This window comes from Lissotriton vulgaris, chromosome 1_1 (assembly GCF_964263255.1).
Source record: "Lissotriton vulgaris chromosome 1_1, aLisVul1.2, whole genome shotgun sequence".
Lineage (NCBI taxonomy): Eukaryota > Metazoa > Chordata > Amphibia > Caudata > Salamandridae > Lissotriton > Lissotriton vulgaris.
In genome coordinates this window covers 37,498,649-37,516,890 of record NC_141685.1, presented here as the reverse complement: position 1 = coordinate 37,516,890, position 18,242 = coordinate 37,498,649, and the positions used below count along the sequence as shown (strand labels likewise).

Here is an 18,242-nt window from a genome sequence, read left to right as displayed (position 1 = left end):
GAATAAATTAGCTAAAATCACTAATGGAAACGTCATGGCACCCAGGCCAGAAATCATAGAAACGTCACACAAAGTCACCCAACCAGGCCAGAAAGCATAGAAGCATCACACAAAGGCACTCAAGCAAGAAAGCATGAACATGTAAAAGAAAGGCACCCAAGCCAGTGGTGCTGGAACCACCCTTTAACACTGCCCTTGGCTTCAAGTCTCCATAACCACTGTCTTATATTAATGTATTTTAATAGCGCCTCTCATACCAGTGTACGGTGTCAGAGTACTTTGCATCATTCACACATTGCATAGATACAATCCTACGTGTGTAAATCAGTATATAGGGAATGTTACATCAGACAGGACTACAAGATATAGGAGCCACATGTCATCCATGATTGTCATTGTAGGCAATATACTTTAAGAGTTCAAAGTCTGGAAAAGGGCACATTTAGAATTTAAAACATAACAGCATTGTTAGCGGTTCTCTTCAATAAGAATTGATTTCTACCCACATTAGACCCTTTTGCACGATTAGGATAATGAAAGATTGCCCAACAAAACATTTAGCTCTAATATATAACTTGCTGTTTGCATGCAGCTCTTTGATGACAGACAGACTAGTTAATAGCTTGCTGTTCTATGATAGGATTTTAACTCGCAAACTGCAAATAACAAAAAGGATCTCTCCGACAGAAGCAGTAACACACTGACCTATTTTACATTATATGCACTTTTTTGATCTGCATGGTAAACGTTCTTTGCTGCAGGTATATAACCCTGTACCACCTTTGAAGCAGTCACAGCTTCACCTAGACAAAGCTCCTGGCTCTCTCCAGGTAGACGATTAATCACCAGAGTTATCTTGACAATTTAATTTATGCCTGAATATTACTGGAGCCCAGGAACTCAGCAGCAGCTGCTTTTACAAAAAGGATATAGAGGCAAACTGACACCCCTACCCCCATAGTGTTATATGAAATATGCTCATTGCTTTGATCGACAGGTCATTGTTTACCTAGAGTCTCCAGTGTCACTCACATGAGATATTGACTCTCTTGTGTTGTATCATTCTGACACTGTACAGTAAAAGAGCTCCCCTCACAAGAAGTGCTGTTAGCACTCCGCAACCATTGTGTGTAACTATTTCAGCATGTAACAGCGGCCTCGGTGTTACGCAATGTCGCTGGTCGATACCTTCAAGCGAACATCATGCTGCTATTATCGGTCGCACCAGCACCCCTATCACTTTCAATTTTGGTTCTTGCACAACCAATTTGTTACAACAAAAAGTTAGTGAGTGTATCTAACTGACTCAAGGTGAGATACTGCACAGAAAATTGAGAGGTGCTCCAGTCTGCTGTGCAACTGTGAAGGAGTCCTGTGAATTAAAACCGAAGTCAATGTGAGAGTCCTGTGGAATGGCCTGTGGGACTTTGGTACTGAGGAGCTGCAGAGCACGAGGCTGGATTCAGGACAGCCTGACACAGACACGGAACTACGGACACAGGTTTACATTATTCACAAAGCAAAGACATGGATTTCGGAAAGCACGCAAAAATGTTGAAGAGCAAAATCCTGAGAAGCCACCATTGCAGGAGACTGTCTTTCAGACCATCTCCAATTCAGTAAAGCGCCTATTTAAACCTTTTGTTTTTACTGTTGGGTTTACAGGTTGTGTATTTGATTCTGCTTCTATTTGGCAGTATGAAGCACTGAAATTCAGAGTCCAATGCTAGTTTGATGAGGTACAGGCAGATTGGCTGGATATCAGGATGCCAAAAAAAATTGGATTTAATAAAAACAGGTGAAAAAGTGGTGGAACAGCCTGACTAAAGGGCAACAGATGGCGGCAGGAATCATAGCAGCAAATGTTTTAATATTCTGTCTCTGGAAAGTGCCGTCCATGCAGCGCCCAATGATTAGATACTTCACTTTTAACCCGGTCTCCAAAACTCTTTGCCTATCGATGATTCAGTCAACATTCAGTCATTTCTCTCTGTTTCACATGGCAGCAAATATGTATGTGTTGTGGAGTTTTTCTTCAAGTATAGTATCCATATTGTGAAGGGAGCAGTTCATGGCAGTGTTTTTGTCAGCGCAGGTGTTATCTCAAGTTTTGCCAGCTACCTTGCTAAAACAGCCACAGGACGATTTTGTCCATCACTTGGTGTGTCGGGGCCATTACGACAGTCCTTGCAGCAGTATGTACCAAGATGCCAGAAGCAAAACTAGCAAGAATTCTTCCTATGTTCACGTTCACAGCTGGAAGTGCGTTGAATGCTCTCCTCATCGCACTGGATACTGCAGGTTTATTTCTTGGTTGGAGGATATTTGATCATGCAGCAGCAAATCTCGTCTCGGTTGAGCTATTTTTGGAATATGGTACGTGACCTATGGACATGAGCTGATCTGGAAGAACAGAGAACCACTTGTGAAAATGTGGCATGAATGGAGACCTAAAACCCCAGGAAAATGAGACCTTAAACCGTGGTCATTGTAATTTTCCACATTTTTCTTTTATTTTGAGGGGTTTTATCTGCTGTACAGAACAAATTGGACTTCCTGCTTTTATGTGTGTGTAAAATAATTTAATAAACTCTTGGACTCAAGTTTAACCATTGCCAAACCCTTAAAACCGAATGTACTTTTTAAATATTTGACAGTGGTGGCTTTGTTGTGTGTTATCATTATGCAGTATTACTTGACTGCAGTGCACTTACAAACTTACATCACACAGCAATCCGCATTGATCGTTCTTGTGCACTAGGCTAGCCTGGACCATGTTAATGTACTGTGCACAAATGACAAAATCAATCATCACCCGATCCGATCACCACTACTTTGATCGGCGGCTGGCTGGGCTGGCTGGCCACCGGGCCATGATGACTAGGACGGTGCCGGTTGTGGTGAGCGGGCCTCAGAGCTGCCTGAGCCAGTGCGGGTATATGCTGGGGTGTGGTGGCACCGTTGCAAGCAGTGAATGCGCACACATTACAAGGTGAAAAAATATGCGCACACTGCTTGCCACGCACAGCCACAGCCCCAACCCCCACAGATTTCAGGAGCCTGCTCTGAACCGAAACTGAATCTATAAGGGCAAGTACTGATCTATCTTTCCAGGCACCCTGGGCCGGCCCACGCCGCAACAATAGCCTGCAGTCACTGTGCGCACACACACTACTAGCAACATGATCATCGTGATAATCATAATCAAATCAAAGCAAAGCAAACCTCAACCTTATGATCAGAGTGACCCCGCATTAACATAATGATAAAAAAAGTACAGTTTATTAAAACCAGCAGTAGGCCTCACCTGCGCAGCTTTACTTATTTTGTAAAACATCATGATTTTGCTGCCACCGGCATACGCCACCTACTACCCCAGGCCATCATGATCAAACCAGACAGTCACTCACCACCAGTCACCAATCAACATCATTATGATGAAAAAACAGTAATCCTGCCCTGCCTCACCGGCGCAGCTTATTTAAATCATGATTTAGCCGCCAGCGCCGGCCTACCCCAGGCCATCACAACGCTACCAGACACAATCAACATAATAATTAAAAATACAAAAACCGTAATGAGTAATCACTATCACAGCGCCCACTGCGGCCTGCCAGGCCCTGCCCTGCCTCACCTGCGCAGCTGTATTTATAGGCCGCCGGCATACCCACTACCCAGGCTATGCCTCGCTCGCCCTCACCTGTTGAGCAGAGCTATGTACTGTCTACTCTGCAGCAGTAGTCACTCTAGCCAACAGTTCCTACCTCACTCAGGCTCAACGTCGTCCAAGGAGCAGGTCCCGGCCGACACCCACACCTCTACTTCTTTGAAAGGCTGCGTTGGAAACTCGGTGGTGAGGTGCGGTGCGGGTATGCTGGGGTGGGCATGCTGAGGCAAAATTAAACCAGCGAATGCGCGCGCACTCAAATCTGCGCACGCGTCGCTGCCTCTGCCGCGCACAGCCCCAACCCCCCAGAGGAAGACCCAGCCCAGGCAAAGCCCTGCCCTGCCCAACAACAACTACTATACAGTGTCCCGCCCACTCCACTAGGCTAGCAACACTGATCTAAGGCCGGCCACTGGAAGTTTGAAGAAAGAGTGAGGAGGAGAAATTGAATCACTCACGTCACGTCACCATTTAAACAGTCACACACAGTAAGTGTTTAGACAACAATAACGACGGGGTAACTAAAACTAAGTGACTGCAGCGTACAGCACGTACGGTACAGCAGCAGCACACGCTCTCTCTGCCAGTGCCACACTCGAGTCACATAAATCAATTACTGTCGGGACCGCAGGTGCACTTAATGCAGTGTGACTGTGTAGACCAAGCCCTGATAATTAGGTGCCGGTGCTAAGCACCGGCAAGCTCCGGCTCAAATTAAGCCCTGCCTGAAAGCAAATGACACTGACCCCTTCATATGTACCTAACCAGTTTAATTGGAAAACTGACTTATATTCTGATATATTATTTGAAATACAGATATATTTATTGAAATACAGATATATTCTTTGAAATACAGACTGTCTCTTCCAGTTGTCGCCTTTCTGTAAATACTCTTTAGTCCTTTACGACAGTGTGTGGAAGATGCAATCTGAAGAGAAGCTATAAATACTTTTTTTACAGCAGCAAAGTGTGAGGCCCTGTACTTGAACTGTCTGCCCCTTAAAAACATTCACATCTGTGACATCTGAAATCCCATGTCTTTACAGGTATAAATGCTTGTTTGAGTGGAATGTGTTCACTGCTGGAGCCTGGAGGTGGCAGTTCCGTCAGTGGCCACCAGAGGGCGCCCCTCGCCTCCTGATGAAATCCACTAGAGCTGCACAATGTATGAAAGGGAGAAGGGTTTCCTCTTCCGGGTCAGCGGTGGCAGAGACAGCACAAGCAGCGGTGGTGACATCACTTCCGGCTTCCCCTGGTGTGTTCAGTCTGCTGCAGAGGAGGAAGGAGCCCTGTCTGGTGGGCAGATACCTTCATCTTCCGACCCCCCCAGACCCCAGATCTGCCCCTGCCCCCCCCTCAGGCCCCCAAGAGGAGGAGAGAGCCTAGACAGTTTTCTGCTCAGGTAGGAGAGCTGCCAACTCACTTGGCTGCAATGTATGAATCCATGGATCAGATCCCACCTTCCCCAAGCTTCCCCCCCCCCCCCCCCCCCCCCATTCATGGTCAGGTCAGGAGAGCTCAGCTCTTCCTGCTGCTTAGCCTGAGTGGGGAGCAGAGGAGGAGAGGCCTGTCCAGGGGTGCAGAGGAGGAGAGGCCTGTCCAGGGGTGCAGAGGAGAAGAGGCCTGTCCATGGGTGCAGAGGAGGTGAGGCCTGTCCAGGGGTGCAGAGGAGGAGAGGCCTGTCCATCGGTGCAGAGGAGGTGAGGCCTGTCCAGGGGTGCAGAGGCGGTGAGGCCTGTCCAGGGGGCAGAGGGGGAGAGGCCTGTCCAGGGGTGCAGAGGAGGTGATGCCTGTCCTGAGGGCTGCAGAGGAGGTGATGCCTGTCCAGGCGGAGCAGAAGAGGTGATGCCTGTCCTGAGGGGTGCAGAGGAGAGGCCTGTCCAGGAGTGCAGAGAAGGTGAGGCCTGTCAGAGGAGGAGAGGCCTGTCCAGGAGGCAGAGGAGGAGAGGCCTGTCTAGGGGTGCAGAGGAGGTGAGGCCTGCCCCGGGGCATGCAGAGGAGGTGAGGCCTGTCCTGAGGGGTGCAGGGGAGATGCCTGTCCAGGGGAAGCAGAGGAGGTGAGGCCTGTCCCTGGGTTCAGAGGAGGTGAGGGCTGTCCATGTGTGCAGAGGTGATGAGGCCTGCGAAGCGGGTGCAGCATAGTTGAGGCCTGTTCCGTGGGGGTGCAGAGGAGGTGTGGCCTGTCCAGGGGTGCAGAGGAGGTGATGCCAGTCCTGAGGGGTTCAGAGGAGATGCCTGTCCAGGGGGAGCAGAAGAGGTGATGCCTGTCCTGAGGGGTGCAGAGGAGAGGCCTGTCCAGGGGTGCAGATAAGGTGAGGCCTGTCCCTGGGTGTGCAGAGGAGGTGAGGCCTGTCCAGGGGTGCAGAGGAGGTGAGGCCTGTCCAGGGGTGCAGAGGAAGAGTGGCCTGTCCAGGGGTGCAGAGGAGGCGAGGCCTGTCCAGGGGTGCAGAGGGTGAGACCTGTCCAGGGGTATAGAGGAGGGGAGGCCTGTCCAGGGGAGCAGAGGGGGTGAGGCCTGTCCAGGGGTGCAGAGGAGTAGAGGCCTGTCCAGGGGTGCAGAGGAGGTGAGGCCTGTCCAGGGGTGCAGAGGAGTTTAGGCCTTCCAGGGGGGTACCGAGGAGGTGAGGCCTGTCCAAAGGGTGCAAAGGAGGCGAGGCATGTCCTTTTCAGGGGCGGTAGCAAAGAAGGTGACGCCTGTTAAGAGGTGCAGAGGAGGTGATGCCTCCCCAGGGGGACGAGAGGAGGTGAGGCCTGTCCATGGGTGCAGAGGTGATGAGGCCTGCGAAGCTGGTGCAGAAGAGTTGAGGCCTGTTCCGTGGGGGTGCAGAGGAGGAGAGACCTGTCCAGGGGTGCAGAGGAGGAGAGGCCTGTCCAGAGGTGCAGAATAGGAGAGACCTGTCCAGGGGTGCAGAGGAGGTGAAGCCCGTCCAGTGATGCAGAGGAGGAGAGGCCTGTCCAGGGGTGCAGAGGAGGAGAGGTCTGTCCAAGGGTGCAGGGGAGGTGAAGCCTGTCCAGGGGTGCAGAGGAGGTGAGGCCCATCCTTAGGGGTGCAGAGGAGGAGAGGTCTGTCCAGGGGTTAAGTGCAGGTGAGGCCTGTCCAGGAGTGCAGGGGAGGTGGTACCTGTCCTGAGCTGGGGCTGCAGAGGAGGTGAGACGTATCCGGGAGGGGTTCAGAGTGGTTGAGGCTTGTCCAGGAGGATGCAGAGGCGTGGAGGCGTGTCGTCTGCTGGGATGAAACCTGCCCTGTAGGGGTAGGAGGTGAGGCCACTCCTGTTCTCTTGGTATGAAGAATGTGGACCGCCTCAGCCACCGCCCAGAGATGCTCCTTTCCAGACATATCATTTTATTTTAAGAGCTCATAATCCGAGTTTTTGAAAAGTATCTGGAGTTACCATTGAGCCGCAGATGGCTCCTGACAAAGGCACACATCTCCTCCAAGCATGGAGTTTATTTTTTAAGCCACTGTCTTTAGTGAAGTAACCAAGACTACAACCCCCAGAATGCACTTACGTATCACATGAAAGTACAGGCATGAATATTCGGGGCACCACTCTATTGAGATATTTGGTACCTCCCGGGGCATCGTGGCAGAGAAGAGTAGAACAGTTCATGTGCAAGGACGTTCATTCTCAGCCTCTTTCTGCAGATTGTGAGTCCTGTAAGATCTGTGATAATATGAATCTCTTTCTCAATGAGATTTCACACAGTTTTATCTGTTTCAGGGAGAAATACAATGAAAAACAGGGGGTGCAAGTCCAGCGCCCCAGTCTCTAGTGTCCTTGGCTCACTGGACTGACCCTTCCCTGGTCCTGCAAGAGAGGACAAACCAGGTGTTTAGTCTGGCCTCTCTAATGGAGCGAGAGCTGGCTCAGTATCCTGGTCCACCAGGTCCCGTCTCCCATCCTGGTCCTCACAAGGCCCCGGCTCACGTCCTGGTTCTCACAAGGCCCCGGCTCACGTCCTTGTCCTCTCAATGCCCGGGTCACGTCCTGGTCCACCAGACCCCGGCTCACGTCCTGGTCTACCAGGCCCATGCTCACATCCTGGTACTCACAAGGTCCACCAGGCCCCGGCTCACATCCTGGTCCTCACAAGGCCCCGGCTCACGTCCTGGTCCACCAGACCTCGGCTCACGTCCTGGTCCTCACAAGGCCCTGGCTCACATCCCGGTCCTCACAAGGCCCTGGCACATGTCCTGATCCTCATAAGGCCTGCGGCTCATGTCCTGATCCTCACAAGGCCCCGGCTCAGGTCCCGGTCCTCACAAGGCCCCAGCTCACGTCCTGGCCCTCACAAGGCCCTGGCTCACGTCCTGGTCCTCACAAGGCCCCAGGTCACGTCCTGGTCCATCAGACCCCGGCTCACATCCTGGTCTACCAGGCCCACGCTCACATCCTGGTCCTCACAAGGTCCACCAGGCCCACGCTCACGTCCTGGTCCTCACAAGGCCCCGGCTCACGTCCTGGTCCACCAGGCCTCGGCTCACGTCCTGGTCCTCACAAGGCCCTGGCTCACATCCCTGTCCTCCAGGCCCCAGATCACGTCCTGGTTTACCAGGCTCCAGCTCACTTCCTGGACCTCACAAGGTCCTGGCTCGTGCCCTGGTCCCCATAAGGCCCATGTCGTGGTCCACCAGACCGTGGCTCACGTCCTGGTCTACCAGGCCCATGCTTACGTCCTCGTCCTCACAAAGCCCGGCTCACATCCTAGTCCACCAGGCTCCAGCTCACATCCTGTTCCACCAGGCCCGGCTCATGTCCTGGTCCACACAATGCCCTGGGTCACGACCTGGTCCTCACAAGGCCCTGTCTCACGTCCTGGTCCACTCAAGGCCCTGGCTCACAGCCTGATCCTCACCAGGCCCTAGCTCGCATCCTGGTCCTCACAAGGCCCTGGCTAACGTCCTGGTCCTCACAACGCCCCAGCTCACGTCCTGGTCCTCACAATGCCCCAGCTCACGTCCTGGTCCTCACAAGGCCCCAGCTCACTTCCTGCTCCTCACAAGGCCCCAGCTCACGTCCTTGTCTTCACAAGGCGCCGGCTCACATCCTGGTCCGCCAGGCCCTGGCTCGCATCCTGATCCTCACAAGGCCCTGGCTCAAGTCCTGGTCTTCACAAGGCAATGGCTCACGTCATGGTCCTCACAAGGCCCTGGCTCACGTCCCTCTCCTCACAATGCCCTGGCTCACGTCATGGTCCTCATAAGGCCCCAGCTCACGTCCTGGTCCTCACACGGCCCTGGCTCATGTCTCTGTCCTCACAATGCCCTGGCTCATGTCTTGGTCCTCATAAGGCCCCAGCTCACGTCTTGGTCCTCACAAGGCCCTGGATCATGTCCTGGTCTTCACAAGGCCCCGTCACACATCCTGGTCCTCACAAGGCCCTGGCTCACGTCCTGGTCCTCACAAGGCCCCAGCTCACGTCCTGGTCCTCACAAGGCCCTGGCTCATGTCCTGGTCTACCAAGCCCCTGCTCACGTGCTGGTCCATACCAGGCCCAGGCTCACATCCTGGTCCTCACTAGACTCCGGCTCAAGTCCTGGTCCTATTAGGCTCCGGTTCACAGGCTGGTCCATACCAGGCCCAGGCTCACGTCCTGGTCCTCACAAGGCCCTGGCTCACGTCCTGGTCCTCACAAGGCCCTGGCTCAAGTCCTGCTCCTCACAAGGCAATGGCACACGTCCTGGTCCTCACAAGGCACTGGCTCACGTCCTGGTCCTCACAAAGCCCTGGCTCACATCTTGGTCCACACAAGGCCCCAGCTCATTTACTCGTCCTCACAAAGCCCTGGCTCACGTCCTGGCCCAACAGACCCCGGAACACGTGCTGGTCCATACCAGGCCCAGGCTCACTTCCTGGTCCTCACAAGGCCCTGGCTCACTTCCTGGTCCACCAGGCCCTGGCACACATCCTCATCCTCACATGGCCCTGGATTACGTCCTGGTCCTCCCAAGGCCCCGGCTCATGTCCTGGTCTTCACAAGGCCTTGGCTCACGTCCTGGTCCTCACAAGGCCCCGCCTCACGTCCTGGTCCTAATAAGGCCCTGGCTCACTTCCTGGTCCAACAAGCGCCTGCTCACCTGCTGGTCCATACCAGGCCAAGGCTCACGTCCATGTCCTCACAAGGTCCTGGCTCACGTCCTGTCCATCAGGCCCTGGCACACACCCTCATCCTCACAAGGCCCAGGCTCATATTCTGGTCCTTACAAGGCCCCAGCCCATGTCCTGGTCCTCACAAGACCCCGGTTCACATCTTGGTCTTCACCTGGCCCTGATCACATCCTCATCCTCACTAGACTCTGGCTCACATCCAGGTCCTCACCAGACTCCGGCTCACATCTTTGTACTCACTAGACTCCGGCTCACGTCCTGGTCCCTACCAGGCTCTGACACTCGTCCTGGTCCTCACAAGGCCCCGGCTCACGTCCTGGCCCTCACAAGGCCCTGATCACATCCTGGTCCTCACTAGACTCCGGCTCACGTCTTGGTACTGACCAGGCTCCGGCTCACGCCCTGGTCCACAAAATGGCCCCGGCTCACGTCTTGGTCCTCACAAGGCCCTGGCTCACGTCTGGTCCTCACAAGGCCCTGGCTCGTGTCCTGGTCCTCACCAGGCTCCGGCTCACGTCCTGGTCCTCACCAGGCTCTGGCTCACGTCCTGGTCCTAACAAGCCCCTGGCTCATGTCCTGGTCCTCACAATGCCCTGGCTCACGTCCTGGTCCTCACAACGCTCTGGCTCACGTTCTGGTCCTCACCAGGCTCCAGCTCACGTTCTGGTCCTCACCAGGCCCCGGCTCGCGTCCTATTCCTCACAAGGCCCTGGCTCACGTCCTAGTCCTCAACAGGCCCTGATCACATCCTCTTCCTCACTAGACTCCAGCTCACGTCCAGGTCCTCACCAGGCCAAGCCTGAGAGGGAGATCAATTGGTTGTTGGCCCACAATGCCACCTCAAACAGGAAGCAGACATATGCAAATCAGGTTTAGACTTCTTTCAATAGGAGCAGTCCAGCCTGAAAAGCCAATCCAGATCCTTTCTGAACCGGAACACAATCAACCCAAGACCAGTTTCAGCCTATTTGGGCCTTGACTGTAGGGTGCGGCTTCATTCCAGTGGTGCAGCCAGCACGGGACCCACATCTGGGCTCTGACTGTAGGGTGCGGCTTGATTCCAGCGGTGCAGCCAGCACGGGACCCACATCTGGGCTCTGACTGTAGGGTGCGGCTTGATTCCAGTGGTGCAGCAAGCACGGGACCCACACATGGGCACACCTGGCGTATTTATGAATAAGCAAAATGGGTGGGATGTTTGAGGTCATCCCAGGCTCTGGTAATTACTCTGGGACACATCCAAGCCCAACCTTCTTGTTCTCGCCCTCCGTTGCACCCCAGCCTGCAGCCAATCAGAGTGTTTTAGACAACATTACTTCCAGATGTCTGCTCCAGTACAGCAGTCATAATTCTAAGGATTGGCCTGTCTCCCTGTTCCTGATGTTCACCAAACTAACTGAGGCCACGGTGAACAAGCAGCTCGCTAAATACCTTGAGTCCGACCAACTTCTGCACAAAGTCCATCCAGGGCTCCAAAAGAGCTAAAGCCATGTGGGATATTAGAGACATTATGTATGGGGGTGGGAAGGTGGGGCTCTGATCTGATTAGATCTATCAGGAGCCTTTGATACCATCTCCCACTCCACTTTACTACAGAGATTGGAGATGGTGGGTCTTAGGGGAAAGTGCCTGCTTGGTTTTTATCCTTTTTGAAAGATCCGACCCAAGCGGTGGCATCAGCTAACTTCAGATTAACCCCTAAGACAATTCCCCCTCCCCCGGCTGGTTTTGAGCCACAATCTTTTCAATCTTTAGATGGCTCACTTGGCCAGCCTGATTGAGTCATTCGATATCACCTCTACTCGATGATACACAGATCATTAGATTAGAAGAAAATACAGCTGATTGAGTCATTCGATAATCGATATCACCTCTACTCGATGATACACAAATCATTAGATTAGAAGAAAATACAACTGATCGAGTCATTCGATAATCGATATCACCTCTACTCAATGATACACAAATCATTAGATTAGAAGAATATATGCCTGATCGAGCCATTCAAATGTACACAAATCATTGGATTAGAATTAAATACAGATAAAATACCCAGTAATTTCAGGAGCTGCCGCCTGGAAGTAACTGATTGGATGAGCTCAAACTGCCTGGGCTAAACAGTGAAAAAAACAGAAATAGTGGTATTTGGGCCCGGAGCCTCATGGCACAAGGGCGGCGGCCGGTGTCGTTGGGAGCTCTGTCCATCCCATTCCATCAGGTCAGCAAACTGGGAGTTTGGGTGGACCTGCATCTGTCCCTAAAAGGATAAAACAAAATCACCTGCTCTACAGGCTTCTGACTGCTGAAAGTTATTAGAAAAATACTTCTATTCATCCCTGCTTCATCTAGGAAGGACCTGGTTCTGATTCTATCGAGAAGGAATTTCTGCATCTCTTTATACGTAGGCATATCTAAATATCGCCTTCATAGATTGCTGCTGCTACAAATACAGCAGCTGGGTTGGTTCTGAGGTTAAAAAAATCAATGTCGCTCTCCAACAAACTGGTCAAATTGCACTGACTTCCTGTCCTGAAAAGTTGTCAATTTAAAGCACTTTGGGGCATATGCATCAAGCCCTTTTCCCGTTTGCAAACAGGCCGATTCTCAGAACCGGAAAAGGCCTTTTGGGATGTATCATCCAAAAAGGGCATCGTAAATTAGAGAATCGTAACATTTTCGATTATCTATTTTGCGATTGCATTTAAGGAATCGCAAATTGCGATCCAGTAAATGCAATGTATGAAGCATGGAAAAAGTGCAATTTGGCCTTAAGAAATCGCAAATTACCACCAACTTCAAGTTGGTGGTAATTTGCGATTTCTTTGAAAACTGCAGTTTTTTGCATTTTTCAAAGTGCCATGTGTATTACATACATATTTCAGGGGTGCAACAGGGTGTCCTTTTGACACCCTGGCACCCTTGAAATTGCCTTCTCAATTTGCGATTCTCTAATTGAGAATCGCAAATTGAGAATGCCTTCCCATTCATTCCTATGGGCCTTCTAGCCCATAGGAATGAATGGGAAGGCATTCCTTAGTCGTGAATTCGCAATTAAGGAATGTTAAGGAACCGCAATTATTATTGCGATTCCTACATACTTAGCATTTTACGATTCCTTAATAGCAATTCGCTAAAAATCACTATTAAGGAATCGCAAAGGGCTTGTTCATACATATGCCCCTAAATGTCATAATGCTCTACAATCAGGGGGTTCGTTCTTTCTTTTTTGCCTGACATCAGCTGGCCGAGGGGTGAGATCCTACTGTGCTTTGCTGCATAAAGTCTCTAAGTTTTGGAAAATCAGAATAGATGGCTGCTCTCTACCTGTGCTGACTGCCGGTACCTGGAATGGAATGCGCTCCCACCTGCCCTGTACGCCCAAGAAAACATGAGTTCTTTCAGGAAACAAATCAAAACCTTGTATTCAGGGGCTGTGTGATTTTGATACTTATGTGCTCATACAAGCGCCAGGACACTTCTTTCCCGAACTAGCTGTGCAGCGCTATATGAATTGGCTCTTACAACCCATCATAAGCCATCGATCTCTGTGCAACAGATTGTTGCCGCCATAGACGCCCTAGGAGGAGGAAAGGCACTGGGATTTGAAGGTCAGGTGTAGAGTTTTACAAAGAAATACCAGCCGTATTCTTGCTGGAGGTGTATGCCGAGGCATTGAAGGGTGGTGTGTTGCTGGCGCCTATAAGTGATGCAGTCATATCAGTGCCCCCTAAGCCTGGAAAAGATCCTGTTAGTATACATCTTTTCGCACTCTGCAACTGCGTAACAGTGATAATAAATTCCTGCCTGAGGTGATGCGACTCGGCTATCCCTACTACTAGAGAAAATAGTCTCCCCTGTACAGTCGGGATTTGTCCCACATAAATCCACAGCGGTTCATCTACGGACAGTATTCGCAGTGCTGCATCGGGAAAACACACACATGAAGGCTGGTGATGCCGATAAGGCATTTGACTCCCTAGAGTACCTTTTATGATCGAGACGTTTAGGCGGCTTGGTTTGTCAGGGAGTTTGAGATCACGTATGAAGCGGCTGGACACACAGCCTATGGCCTGCGTTTACGTAAATGGGCTCAACTCAGACGCCATTCAGATCACCTGGGGCACTGGACTTAGTGTTATAATTTCTGATGTCTTCGTCTCAAACTGGAGGGTCTCTAATTTGAATCCTAGTTGGTGCACTAGGGAATAGTGACTTGTATATTTACAGTGCTAGGATGTTCCTGCCCGTGGGAGACAGCACTTTGAATAGGAAAGCCAATAGTTTAAAGAAAAAATTAAACAAAATATAAAATACGCTACACAAATTATAGGATGGGCTGTACAGAGTATAGGATCACTCGAGTATAATTTTAAAAAAGAGAGAACGTGTAAACACGTACCTTGGTATCAGATGTTATATTTTTAGTAACCGCAATCATACTGTAGCGAGTGTTAACCTTTTTTTAAGGTTTCCATGAAAATACTGCATTAAAGAAGCACTGGTAATACCCTCACAGTAATCTTAAAAATAATTACTCTTTGTCACCGGGAACCTCCAGGTTTGTCGCGACCTCGGGTGGTCTGCTCCATTGCCCGCACTCATCTAGTGCAGCTCATGATGCCAGCACAACCGCAACAGCCTGGCAGGGTGCACACAACTCAGGTTTAAAAGCCCTGCTTGTTTGATGCTGGGTTGCAGGGGTTGCCGGGCAGCAAGGATCCCGAAGTGAGTGTCCACATGCCAGTTTGTTGATCGTGTTCGCAACCCAACGCAACCATATCAGCATACTACGAATCTTTGCTGCCACCACACAAGCAAACTGACCCAGGAGTTACAAATTAACCATGGCGGCTCCGGGCCATTGCTTACATAGATGGTCCCACCCAGGTCTCTGGCCCTCTGGACAGCTATCTAAACAGAGGACATGTCTTTTGAGAAGCTGGTAACCCCTGTGCTTCTTCGAACAGTTCTTTTATTGTGGCGCTCGATTTTACGCGACCCACTCTCACCCCAATGGCCTCCTCAACATGATGTGATATTTGGGTGACATTCGTTTCACAAAGTCCTGAAGCGTGCATAAGGCACAAGCCCGAAACCCATCGACCTATATCTTCCAGGATCAACACCTAACGAGAAGAACAAAGCAGAATGCAAATGTTTTGATAGACCAATGTCATAGTCACAGTTTGATGCGCTGTAGTCGTTCACCGTATTTGCAGGTCTTTTGTAATTAGGCGCTCCTACCTGGAGACGGTTGTTATCTGGTCACTATTAATAAGGGTTTATTGTACGCCATTGCCGATACACTGTCTACTTTGATACTTCTGCTTTTCCTTAACCTTTGTGTTGTTCTAAAAGTACCAGTAACCTTTATGAGCCAAGTTAGTAAGCTTTATAATGTTGTCTATCCATTGTCGCTTTATCCCCTTCTTGTAAAATATGCAAGCCAAACTTGAAATAAGTACACTTTGTTGTGGGAATAGCTATTGTTGCTGGTAATTTCTTTTATTGCAGCACAGCAATGCCTCTATTCTAAATCGAACATTGATTATTCGAATAGTATTGATTTAATTCCAGAGTGACTTTTGAACCATTATGGCGATAAATAATATGTTGACCTCATATTTGAGTTGGATCGGTTTATCCTATTAGAGTCCTGTCCTTCGTCGTGGTTTTCCAGTGAGAGGCCTAGGCTCTAGAGGGTCATACGGGCTCTCCCTCTCCTTTTGCTTCAACAGTGTTTGCCTTTAGAGATGCTGATATAGAGTGCGCAGACCTGCAGTTAAGCAGCTCTGAACGAGTGAATGAAATCCATGCTGGTGGTTTGTGATGGGAGCGTGCCTTTGCTGTTTATTTCTTCTATCCAGCCTCCTTCGAGGTCCACACATTGTCAGATCAGGGTATAGAGGGCCAGAAAGAGTAGGATTTGCCTACTACTAAACAGTTTAAGTCTGATGAACGCAGAACTACTTTTTCCAAAGGTTATTACTTAGCCACGTTACATTCTGGTGACTAGTCCATGAGAGTGAGTACTGTGTACCCCCTCAGAGGCAATGTCTATGTGGTAATCAAACTCCTGTGTCATCGGTAGGCTAAGGGTAAGATTTATTCACCATTCACCCAACTGCACCAGGAAAGTAACTGCCGGGAACACTCCTGGAAACACATCAACAACAGTCCAGTAGTCGCAGGAATTAATCTTTAGTTAAAGATGCATTACCACAGTCTGGGCCCATTTTTAAAAACACGGTTTTACTTACAACTTTAGGATTGTTGTATATACCCCCGATCTTGGAAATAAATGGGAGAGAGGCATACATTTACTTAGTGTTCCCGAAGCGCGCTATTTCACAAATTGGTAGGTCTGGGTTAAACACAGAGTCTCCTAGGTTGCACAGTTTACTAGTGCAGTAAACCACACGTAGGGTGGTGGAGATTGTGAGGGAGAGGCCGAGGGACTACAATCCCAGGATAAGGACCTCTATAGTGGCCCTGTCGAGAAGTAACATTTGGTGTTTATTTCCAGCATTTTTAGGTAAAGTGGTAAAGCCGGGATTAGATGTTATATCTCCCCTCGGCCCCTCCTAGACTTAAGTTAGGATTTTGTTTTAAGTCTGTCTTAATTCTGTCTTAAGTTTGTCCTAAGTCAAACTTAAGACAAAATCCTGACTTTACTACTACTAAATGCCTTCTGTGAATATCAACAGTAGTAAGTTTAGGATTTTATCTTAAGTTAGTTCTGTGAATCTGCCCCGTGTGCCTGGCCGGTGTTATTGCATTGTTTGCATCAGATTCTCCTTGTGCCTGCCCTGTGTTATTGCATTGTTTGCGTCAGATTCTTCCAGTGTCTGGACTGTGTTATTGCATTGTTTGCATCAATCCTAGTCTCTGGCCTGTGTTATTGCATTGTTTGCATCAGATTTTCCTAGTGCCTCGCCCGTGTTATTGCATTGTTTGTATCTGATTCTCCCAGTGCCTGGCCTGTGTTATTGCATTGTTTGCATCAGATTCTTCTAGTGCCTGGCCTGTGTTATTGCATGGTTTGCATCAGATTCTGTTGGTGCCTGGCCCGTGTTATTGCATTGTTTGCGTCTGATTCTCTCTGTGCCTGGCCTGTGTTATTGCATTGTTTGCATCAGCTTCTCATAGTGGTTGGCACGTTTTATTGCATTGTTTGCATCAGATTCTCTTGGTGCCTGGCCCGTGTTATTGCATTGTTTGCATCAGATTGTTCTGGCGCCCGGCCTGTGTTATTGAATTGTTTGCATCAGATTCTCTTGGTGCCTGGCCCGTGCTATTTCATTGTTTGCCTCAGATTCTCCTCGTGTCTGGCCTGTGCTATTGCAGTGTTTGCATCAGATTCTCATAGTGGTTGGCCAGTGTTATTGCATTGTTTGCATCGATCCTACTGCCTGACCTGTCTTATTGCATTGTTTGCGTCTAGTGCCCGGCCTGTGTTATTGCATTGTTTGCATTAGATTTTGTGCCTGGCCTATGTTATTGCATTGTTTGCGTCACGTTTTTCAATTACCCGGTCTGTGGTATTGTATTGTATGTGCTGCTTTTGGTTTGTTATTATTCTAATACTTGCAGATTTTCTAAAAAAACATGGCACCTTTTATCCCAATCATGTGCATCTGACTGCAAGGACACTGCACTCTTCCTGCAGTAGCAAACTACTTCCTATTTATGTAGCAACAGACTGCACAATATGTCTGCCATAGATGTCGTAGGGTCAGAAACAGTGCATAGGTAAGTAGGTATGATGGAAAACAAACTGTTGAGTAAGATTTTAAGCGAAGAAGTCGCTGTGATAGACGGCAAAACATCCATGCCGAAACAACAGCAGTAGGACAATGGTACATGGAACGGTAATGGTAAATATATTTACACTTCTGTGCAGTGCGTGTCACTTAATGTTCTTTTCTTCAACTCTCATGAGATGGTTTTACAAGGCAACTCTGAGCTCACTGAGTGTGAAGCTTCCACGAATCTCAGAGACAGGCCGATCCAGAGACGGTAAGAGAGAAGGTTGAAAGATCCGAGTCTTGATCCTGGCAGATGGACTGGTGATCCTTGAGGGGGTGTAGTTGGTCTGTGTGTTTCCACGGCTATCCAGGGGGTGTAACATAATGTGTGCAATTTGTGGAGGTCCCTCTTTTGGGTGAGAGCCACCCAGCTTCATGCAATACGGACTTGAGGGTTGGTGCCTGCTCAGGATGAGTTACATTCTGAAATGGAGGACCTTGTCCAAAGGGGATTGATGTTACCAAGGTTACCAAGGCTTAACAATTCAAAACTTTATTTCAATCTTTTAGATCATAAAAGTACATAATAAAAACATCAGATCATCAATTCTTGATTGCATACTACAATAGCGAGGGTCCAAAGAGATTCGATTTCATACACATACAATCTAGCAGCCCGGCATCAATAAAATTTACCATAAAAAGGAAATAATTTTC

The 18,242-nt window shown here is 49.7% G+C and overlaps 1 pseudogene; it reads left to right on the top strand.

The window, feature by feature from the left end:
- The first annotated feature begins 1,412 nt into the window (after positions 1 to 1,412).
- LOC147737096 (presenilin-associated rhomboid-like protein, mitochondrial pseudogene) lies at positions 1,413 to 2,470 on the top strand (annotated as a pseudogene).
- Positions 2,471 to 18,242: the final 15,772 nt, after the last annotated feature.